The sequence below is a fragment of the Rhinopithecus bieti genome, unplaced genomic scaffold, assembly GCF_001698545.2.
Source record: "Rhinopithecus bieti isolate Rb0 unplaced genomic scaffold, ASM169854v2 scaffold_76854, whole genome shotgun sequence".
In the NCBI taxonomy this organism is placed as follows: Eukaryota; Metazoa; Chordata; class Mammalia; order Primates; family Cercopithecidae; genus Rhinopithecus; species Rhinopithecus bieti.
The window spans coordinates 5663-16889 of NW_016828147.1; the positions used below are offsets into that span (position 1 = coordinate 5663).

General features: G+C 36.7%; 1 pseudogene; it reads left to right on the plus strand.

Moving 5' to 3' along the window:
* Window positions 1-2315: 2315 nt before the first annotated feature.
* On the plus strand, window positions 2316-2567 carry LOC108523610 (dynein light chain 2, cytoplasmic pseudogene; annotated as a pseudogene).
* The last annotated feature ends 8660 nt before the right edge of the window (window positions 2568-11227 follow it).

Genomic DNA, 11227 nt, shown 5'->3' on the forward strand with positions numbered 1-11227 from the left:
AAGTCAATTTGATACTATATAGACAGCATACTAACAAATCTATATGCATATACACATAAAGATATAGATGGACACAAACAAGGACTTTATAACTTTAATGTTTAAATTTTAGCCATGACACTAGTAAAACACCCTGGCTTAAAAGAAAAGTTGGCCCTGTAATCCTAGCACTTTGGGAGTCTGAGGTAACTGGATTGCCTGATCTCAGGAATTTGAGACCAGCCTGAACAACACCATGAAACCCCGTCTCTACTAAAACACAAAAGAAATTAGCCAGGCATGGTGGTATGCACCTGTAGTACCATCTACTCAGAAGGCTGAGGCAGGAGAATTGCTTGAACCCATGAAGTGGAGGTTACAGTGAGTCAAGATCTTGCCACTGCACTCCAGCCTAGGAAACAGAATGAGACTTCATCTCTACAAAAAAACAAAAACAAAAACAAAACACAGTTGACTTCAAACTATCTCTTCATAAGTGGAAAAGGATAAAGTTGATCTGGAGAAACCCTCAGAGTTGCAGAGCGAGTAAGATAGTAAATTTAAATCTTAAAGCAAACAGAGAGATAATTTAGAAATTTTTTTTTAAAAAAGGATATTCAGTGTGTTAGAGGAACATTAAAAATGGTTGAAAAATTAACGTAAAATCATAATCATAGCCATTTACCATAAGATTTTACATTAAAAATTTCTTTTAGACAGGTAGCTTTTCATTTCCTTTTATTTTCCAGCTGAGTCACAGAGTTCACACACAGCCTGTTGTCAACACAATATTTGCTGTTTTTAGGATGTAATAATTTTAGTTTGTGAAAAGCATATGCACATGTAAAACAGAGCATTTGTATTTTTAAAAATCAAAGATTACACTGTGCTGCCAACATGAAGTGCTCTTGTGGGAACCCTCATTAAAGTGTTGCCAAGAAAACTGGAAATACCTCAGTCTCTCCAACCCAGTAGGTGCTTAACTTCAAGGGCCCAGAAAAAAAGTTGAGACCTAGACCCAGCGCCCCAGGGTGAGAACACACAACCCAGGAATGATGAACTGTCTTGCCCCTGAAATCATACAGAAATGAAGTCAGTCATCTGAACCCAATTGGTAACACTCTCAAATCCTCAAGTAAATAAAAAAATATAACACTACGAGCCCTGTTCAACATACAACATCTTCAGAGATTAAACAAACCTCAGTCTACATGGATTAAGAATCACTGGTGCAAGAACTCTCACCATTTAGAAAGCCAGAATGTCCCTTTACTTCCACATTACCTCTCCAGCAATGGTTCTTAATAAAGATAAAATTATAAACATAGAATTCAGAATCTGAATGACAATGAAGATCATTGACTTTCAGGAAAAGCTGAGAACAAATATAAGCAATGTAAGGAATCTACTAACATGAAAGATAAGTTGAAAGGTAAAATAGCTATTTAAGAAAGAACCAAACAAATTTCATAGAGCTTAAATAATCATATAATAAGTTTGTAATGCAATCAAAAGTATTAAGAACAGAATAGACCAAGCTGAGGAAAGAATCTCAAAGCTCAGAGACCAGTTTTTCAAATCAACTCAGACAACTACAAAGAAAAAAAGCATTTTAAAAAATTCACAAATATTCAAGAAATGTGTAATTACATAAAGAAGCCTAACCTATAACTCATTGGAGTGCCTGAAAGAGAGGCAGGGAGGACAAGCAACTTAGAAAACGTATTTCAGGCTATTATCCATAAAAATTTCCCCAGTTTCACTAGAGAGGTTGAGATTCAAATTCAGGAAATTCAGATAATTCCTGCAAGATACTACAGAATATGATCACCCCAAAATACACAGTCATCAGGTTCTCTAAGGTGAAACCCCTCGGCATTCACCCAATTCCAAAATAAAGGCAGCTAGGTGGAATAAACAAGAAAGCCACAAAGAAAACTCCATTAGACTAACAGCACACCTTTCAGCAGAAATCCTACAAGACAGAAGAAATTGGGTTCCTATATTCAGCATTCTTAAAGAAAAGAAATTCAAAAAAACATTTATATCTGACCAAAGTAAGCTTCATAAGTGAAGAAGAAATAAGATCGTTTTAAGACAAGCAAATGCAGCCATAGAGTGGAATGTAGCTATGAGGGCTAGCACAGAGCTGGAGTAGGCCAGGAGAAGCCAGGGAGGCTAGGTAACTCCAAGGATGAGTTGCAGAAGCCAGAGAAAGACAGCAGGCTGCAAAAGGAACCCAGGAGACATAGCCCCTGTGATGTCTGCCTCAGGCCATCCCTACTCCTCAGGGCCCATAAGAACTTGCCTCCATGAAGTGCCAGGATGTCTGACACATGATCAAGAATGCAGTCATGTATGAGGACAAACAACAGGATGCCACTGACTGTGCCACCCAGGCCAGGGAGCAAGCAGAATAACATACAGAAGGACATTGCTGACTATGTAGAGAAGGAATATAGCAAGAAATATAACCCTAACTGACACTGTATCATGGACCAAAATTTTGACAGGTACCTCACACAGGAGACAAAGCACTTTATTTTCACTTGGGTCAAGTTGCAATCCTCCTCTTTCAGTCAGGCTAGGTGGCCATGGTAAAGATGTCAGTGGAGGTAGCAGTGATGGCAAGCAGGTGGTGTTTCTGGGACTGTTTTGCGCTGGTGCCAGCATCAGGATGTCCTCTCCAATGTCTAGTACATGGACTGTGTATATGTATATGTATATGTATATATTGCAGTAAACAAAAACAAGACCTTTTTCTGTTCAGTTGCCTCTAAAAGAAGGTGGCTTTATGTTTATATTTCAAGACTTTAAGACTATATGGCCAGGCTCAGTGGTTCACACCTGTAATCCCAGCTCTTTGGGATGCCATGGTGGGTGGATCAAAAGGTCAAGAGATTGAGACTATCCTGGCAAATATGGTGAAAACCTGTCTCTACTACAAATACAACAATTAGCCATGCGTGGTGGTGTGTGTCTGTACTACCAGCTACGTGGGAGGGTGAGGCAGGAGAATTGCTCAAACTTGGGAGGCAGAGGTTGCAGTGAGTTGACATAGGGCCACTGCACTCCAGCCTGGTGACAGAGTGAGACTCCATCTCAAATATATATATACATATATATATATATTTTTTATTGTATTGAACTAGGAAATGTCTCCCACCTCTCCTTTTGTCTTTCTTTCCCTGTACAAAATAAAATCCCCTCAAATCCCGAAAGACTAGGAGGGCTAAACAAAAAAAATGGAAATATGTCCCAGAAGGTAAAACTGTGCAGCTTCCTCTTCATGGTGGTGCTTTGAGAGGGCCAAGTAGGCTACAGGAGGACAGTTTGGGATTGCTGAGGAGAAACAGATAGGAAGGAAGGTGGAGGGATTGATCTAGTATCACGGATAATATTCCCCTGAAATATGATTCTACAGCTTGGGGCAGAAGGTAGGGTGGGGATGAATTCCTTAGGGGCCCTGAGATGTGTTTGTCTATGGTTTTAGGAGTGGGGAGCAGATTTGTTTTGGGAGTGGGGAGCAGATTTTGTTTCTAAGACATTTCTTAGAATATCTAAGTAAGGGCTATGTGTTTGTAGATTATCTTCTTTTCTTCTTCCTTCCAGAGATCATGATAGCAGGTTGTTGAGAGTAAGATTAGCTTGATTGATTTCTTTACATTCTTTCTTCTCCTGGCTTAGCCCCTGGTTTTCACATCCCTCTGCAGTTTTCTTAGAGCAGACCTTGTTGTTATTAGTAGTTGGCTGACAAGGGAATATCTGGTGACTATAGTTCCTTCGTCAGGTCTTAGAAGTCAAACCAAATCAATGTCTCCCTCAATTCTCCTGTGTATGTGAGGGCAAGGAGAGAGAGGAAGGTATAGATGTATCTGAGGGCAGGGGTGGAGGAGTGGTGGATTAGAGAAGAGAGACTGGGAAGGACAGTGTGGAATCTTTACTGTGCATGGGTAAGGTAGAGCTCAGAGTTACTTCTAACTGACTCTTCATATTATAAGCCTCTGGGAGTGCCTGTTATGGAGGTGAAGATAGTTGTCCCTTTCACCCCAAGTCATCTGTCCCAGACACTGCTTGCTCTATTTCTGTCTGCTGTCTGGGAAATCTTAATGAAGACCATCCAGGACAGGCTGGCCATGCTGCAATCTGCTCTGGAGATGGGTCTCAATGCAGATAGACAATGATTGTACGTGAGTGGAGTCTGGTGGGAGGTAGTGTAGAAATGATAAAGAGCTGAGAGGAACTTTGGAGAAGGTCAGTAGTGTAGTGATGAAGCCGGATACCAAGAGATGAATGTGGGGGAACCTTATGTGCTAATGAAATAGGAGTGGGGTGGGGTTCAGGATGGGGTAGGCCTTGTTGTTTGAGCTACTGATTCTCATGAGTTGCCTCTAAACCTCTCATGTATACTGTATGTTGGGTCAGCTTATTCTTTTATTTTTAAGACCATTATTGGGGCTGACACAGAGGCAGGAGAATGTCCCTCTGTAATCCCTTAATGTGTGCCAAGCTTGATTTTTGATGCTGGCTGGGGAGGGAGGGAAGGGAGTGGTGACTAAGTTCCCTATATTAAACCCTTCAATGGGGATAAAATTGACCTCTTGGTTGTAGATTTTTTTTTTGAAATAAATGTTCACATCTAGGTTTCCCTCTGCCCTCACAGAATGTGTAGTCAGTTGGAAATATCTAGTTTGTCTTCATCTCTCTTCATTTCTGGAGTAGGGGCTGAGACCCTATCATATCCTCTGTTTTCCATCCACACATCTTTAGGACAGTAAAGGTTCACTGATGAAAAAAAAAAAAAAGGAAATTTTAAGAGAATTCCTTACCAACAAACATACCTGCTTTGCAAGAGATCTTTAAGGGACTTCTAAACATAAAAATGAGAGTGTTGTTACAAACCACCACAAAAACACAGACTTAAGTACATATATCATTGACACTATAAAGCAACTCCACAATCAGGTCTACATAACTACTAGCAAACAATGAGAGGTCAGGATCAAGTCTGCACATATCTAAGTAAACTTTGAATGTAAAAAGGCTAATTGCCCCCATTTAAAAGACATAGAGTGGCAAGTTTGATAAAGAGCAAGACCAAACTATATGCTGTCTTCAAGAGATCTATCTTACATGCAATGTTAACCATAGGCCTAGAGTAAAGGATGTAGAAAATTTTGCAAATAATTACAACAAAAAAGAAAAAAAAAGAAAAGTAGGGCTTGAATTCTCATTGCAGACAAAACAGGTCTTTAAGTAACAATATTTTTTAAAAAAAGACACAAGGGAATTACATAATAATAAAGTTTAGCAAGAAGACTTCACTATCCTAAATATAAATGCACTCAATACTGGAGCACCAAGATATATAAAGCAATTTCCTAGAGATATACAAAGAGAACACTTAGATAATCACACAATAATAGTGGGATACATAAATATCCCACAGACAGATCATCAAGGCAGAAAACTAACAAAGATATTCACTGCATAAACTCAACACATGAGCAAATGGAATTAACATTTATCTGCAGAACACTCCACCCAAGAACAACAGAATATATATCTGCACATAACACATACTCTAAAATCAACCATATGCTTGGCCATAAAGTAATTCTTAACAAATTTTAAAAAAGCAAAATAATACCAACCACAGTCTCAGACCTCAGCACAAAAGAAATCAATACTAACAATACCTGTCAAAAATCATATAATGACACAGAAATTAAACAACTTGCTCCTGAATAACTTTTGGGCAAATAAATGAAATTTAGGAAAAATTAAGACATTCTTTAAAACTAATGAAAACAAAGATACAACATACCAGTCTTTGGGACACAGCTAAAGGAGCTTTGAAGAAGAAAGTTTATAGTGCTGAAAATCCACATAAAAAAGAAGACCTAAAACTAACAACCTCATATCACACCTAGAGGAACTAGAAAAATAGAAGCAACCCAACACCAAAAGATTTTTTAAAATTCAATGAAAATCTGCTGAACTGAATGAAGGATGGGAAAACCATATAAAAGATTAATAAAACCGAAGTCAGTTCTTTGAAAGAAATAAGATGGATAGACAGCTAGCTGGATTAACAAACTAAAAAAGAGAGCACAGATCCAAATAAACACATTTGAAATAACAAGAAAACATGTAAATTGATCCCACTGAAATACAAAAATAAAAATTAGAAAGGAATATAAAACAGCAGAGACTATTACAAACACAGCTACACATACAATCTAGAAGGCCTAGAAGGAATGGATAAATTCTTGGGGTCATTCAGCCCTCGTAAGTCAGAACCAGGAGGAAATCGAAACCCTCTGTAGAAAAATAATGAGTTCCAAAATTAAATCAATTATAAAAAGGTTTCCAATCAGAAAAAGCCCAAAACCTAACAGATTCAAGGCAAATTATACCAGATGTATACAGAAGAACTGATAGAATTCCTTCTGAATCTATTCCAAAAGAAATTGAGGAGAAGGGATTCTTCCCTAACCATACTAGTTTATTCTCACATTGCTAAAAAAGAAATACCTGATACTGGGGAATTTATAAAGAAAAGAGGTTTAATTGTCTCATGGTTATATAGCCTGTGGAGGAAACATAGTAGCCTCTACTTCTGGCAAGCCTCAGATAACTTATGATCATGATGGAAGGTAAATGAAAGGCAGATACATCTTAGAGGTCCAGAGCAGGGGGAAGAGAGGGAGTGGAAAGGTTCTCCACATTTTTAAACAACTAGATCTCTTGAGAGTTTTTCGTGAGAACAGCATTAGAGGGATGGTGCTAAACCATTATTGAGAAACCACCTCCATGATCAAATCACCTCCCACCAGGGCCCCCTCCAGCACTGGAGATTACAATTCAACATGAGATTTGAGTGCAGCATAGATCCAAAGCATATCACTAACTCATTCTATATGGCCAGTATTTTTCTAATACCAAAACTTGACAAAAATAATTAAAGATTGAAAAAAAAAAAACTTCAGGACAATAACCTGGATGAACATGGGTGGGAAAATCCTCATATCCACCATGATTAAGTAGGCTTTATTCCTGTGCTGCAAGCTAAGTTCAACATACACAAATCAATGAATGTGATTCATCATATAAACAGAATTTTTAAAAATTACATAATCATCTCAACAGATGAAGACAGAGCCGTTTAATAAAATTCACTCTCCCTCATTCAAAACCCTCAACAAACTAGGAAGTGAAGGAACATACCCGAAAATAAGAGCCATCTATGACAAATTGTCAGGCAACATCATACCGAACAGGCAAAAGCTAGGAGCATTACCCTTGAGAAGTGGAAGAAAAGGTTGCCCACTCTCAATACCACTATTCAGCGTTAATAGTGGAAGTCCATAACAGTAGAAGCCAAAGCAATCAGGCAAGAGAAAATAATAACAGACATCACAATAGGAAGAGAAGAAGTCAAACAATCTCTTTATTATTTTTGCACATATGTAATTTTATGCCTAGAAGATCCCAATCTCTATCCAAAAGCTCCTAGATCTGAGAAATAACCAGCAAAATTTCAGGATATAAAATTAATTTACAAAATTTAGTAACATTTCCATACACCAAAAAAAAAAAAAAATTCCAAGCTAATTCCTAAATCAAGAATGCAATCCTGTTCATAATAGCCACACACAGACACACACAAACAATACCTAGGAATACAACTAACCAGGGAGGTGAAAGATCCCTACAATAAGAATTACGAAACACTGCTGAAATAAATCAGAGATGACACAAACAAATGTAAAAACATTCCATGCTCAGGCATAGATAAAATTAATAAGATTTAGCCGTACTGCTAAAACATAGATTCAGAGAGATTCCAATCAAACTTCCAATGACCTTCTACACAGAATTATCAAGAAAAATATTCTAAAATTTATGTAAAACTAAAAAAAAAAAAAGAAACTGAATATCCAAATCATACAATTCCTACTGAAACTATTCCAAAAAATTGAGGAGAAGGGATTCCTCCCTAACTGTACTGGTCCATTCTCACATTGCCAAAAAAGAAATACCTTAGACTGGGTAAATTATCACCACAATTCAGCAGGAAAAAAAAAAAAAAAAAGCTGGAAGTATTGCATTATCTGGACTTCAAAATGTGCTACAAGACTGCAGTAACCAAAACAGCATGGTACCGGTATAAGAAAAGACACAGAGACCAATGGAACAGAATACAAAACCCAGAAACGAGACCATACACTTACAACTGTCTGATCTTCAACAAACCTGAATAAACAATGGGGAAATAATTCCCTATTTAATAAATGGTGCTGGAATTACTAGCTAGCCATATGCAGAAGATTGAACTGGATGCCTTTCTTTAAGCATTAAACAAAATTCAGCTCACAGTGAATTAAAGATTTAGTTGTGAAATCTAAAATTGTGAGAACACTGAAAGAAAACAGGAAATACCATTTTACCTGTAGTTCCCGACACAAATTTCATGATGAAGACACAAAAGCAATAGTAACAAAACAAAATTAACAAGTGAGATCTAATTGAAGGGCTTCTGCATACCAAAAGAAAGTATCAATAGAGTAAATAACCCACAGAATGGGAGAAAATACTTGCAAACTCTGCATTTGAAAGGTAAATCAAGAATCTCTTTAAATAAGAAAAAGCCGAGCAACTCTATTAAAAAGTGGACAAAGACTATGAACAGAAACTTCTCAAAAGAAGAAATACATGAAGCCAACAGCATATTTGAAAAGAAACTCGCGATCAGTAATCATTAGCAGAATGTCAGTCAAAACTATCATGAAATATTATCTTACACCAGTCAAAGTGACTATTTTTATAAAGTCAAAAGTAACAGAAGCTGACAACATTGGGGAAGAAATAAAGAGTTTATACAATGCCAGTGGGAAGACAAATTCATTCAGTCATTGTGGAAAACAGTTTCATAATTTCTCAAAAAAAGTTAAAATCTACTGGTAGACTCACCAATCCCATTATTGGTTATATATCCAAAAGAATATATATGCATATATATTATGCATATGCCATAAAGACACATGTACATGTATGTTTATGCATCACTGTTCACAATAGCAAACACACAGAATCAACCTAGATATCCATCAACAGTGGATTGGATAAAGAAAACATGGTATATATTTACACCATGGAATCCTACAGTCATAAAAAAGAATTCTGCAACAACATGGATGGAGCTGAAGGCCAATATCTTAAATGAATTAAAACAGGGACAGACCAAATACCACATGTTCTCACTTTTAAGTGGGAATTAAATATTGAGTACCTATGTACACAAAGAAAGGAATGATAGACACCCAGTATTAAGATACAAGTGGAAGAGAATAAAATTTTAAAACTACTATCACATACCCTCCCTCCAGGAGGTCTCTGTATCTGTTTTTACCCTCTATGTGTACATTTGTTTCATCAGTTAGTTCCTGCTTATAAGTGAGCATATACAGTGTTTGGTTCTCTGTTCCTGTGTCAGTGTGCTAAGAATAATGACTTCCAGCAAAATGTTCCTGCAAAAAAAGATCTGATTCTTTTTTATGAGTGCACAGTATTCCATAGTGTATATATACCACTCTTTCCTTATCCATTCTAACAATGATGAGCATTTAGGTTGATTGAAGGTTTTTGCTATTGTGAATAGTGTAGCATAGAACATATGAGTGTTTGTATTTTTAGAATAGAATAATTTATGGTCCTTGAAGTATATTCCCAGTGAATTGATTGCTGGGTAAAACAGTAGTTGTACTTTTAGGTCTTTGAGGGATTTTCACACCTTTTCCAATTGGTTAAACTAATTTACACTCTCATTAGTGAGTAAGAATGTTTCTTTTCTCTGCAACCTTGCCAATATCTATTATTCACTTACTTCTTAAAAACTTTTAAGTTCAGGTGTACACATGCAGCTTTGTTACATAGGTAAACTTTTGTCATGGAGATATATTGCACAGATTATTTCATCCCCCAGATATTAAATCTAACACTCATTGGTTATTTTTCCTGATCCTCTCCCTCCTTCTAACCTCCACCCTCAGAAAAGCCCGTGAGTATTGTTCCTTTCAATGTGTCTCTCTGTTCTCATCATTTAACTCCCACTTACAAGTGAGAATATGCAGTACTTGGTTTTCTGTTCCTGTATTAGTTTGCTGACAATAATTACCTCCAGCTCCAACCATGTTCCCACAAAGGATATTATCTCTATTTTTTGTGGCTGTATTCCATGGTGTATATGTATCATATTTTTAAAAATCCAATCTATCATTCATGGACATTTCTGCAATGAATATACATATGCATGCATGTTTATGATGGAATGATTAATACTGGGTGCATACCTAGTCATGAGATTGCTGGGTAAAATTGTATTTTATCTTTAGGTTTTGAGGAATCACCACACTGTCTTCATAATGGCTAAAATAATTTACACTCCTACCAACTGTATATAAGCATTCCTTTTTCTCCAGAACCTCACCAGCACGTTATTTTTTTACTTTTTAATAATAACCATTCTGACAGATGTTAAATGGTATCCACTGTGGTTTTGATATGCATTTGTTTCCAAAGTTGATCTTTTTTTTTCCATATGCTTCTTGGCCACATGTATGTTTCTTTTGAAAAGAACCTGTCTATGTTCTTTGCCCATTTATTAATGAGTTGTTTATTTTTGCTTGTTAATTTAAGTTCCTTATATATGCTGGATATTAGACCTTTGTCAGATACATAAGTTTGCAGAAATTTTCTCCCATTCTGTGGGTTGTCCATTTGGTAGTTTCTTTTGCTTTGCAGAGATCTTTAGTTTAATCAGATGCAATTTGTCCTTTTTCACTTTTGTTGCATTTGCTTTTGGCATCTTCATCTTTAAATCTTTGCCTATTCCTATGACAGAGTGATACTGCCTAGGCTGTTATCAAGATTTTTATCATTTTGGGTTTATATTTAAGCCTTTAATCCATTTCGCATTAATCTTTGTGTATGGTAAAAGAAAGGGGTCCAGTGTCAATCTTCTGCATCTGACTAACCAGTTATTTTAGCACCATTTAATGAATAGGGAATCCTTTCCCCATTGCTTATTTTTTGTCAGGTTTGTTGAAGATCAGATAGTTGCAGGTATGAAGTCTGATTTCTGGGTCCTCTACTTTGTTCCATTGGTCTATGTGTCTTTTCTTGTACCACACCATGCTGTTTTGTGGACTGTAGCCTTATAGTAAAATTTGAAGTTTGTTATTGT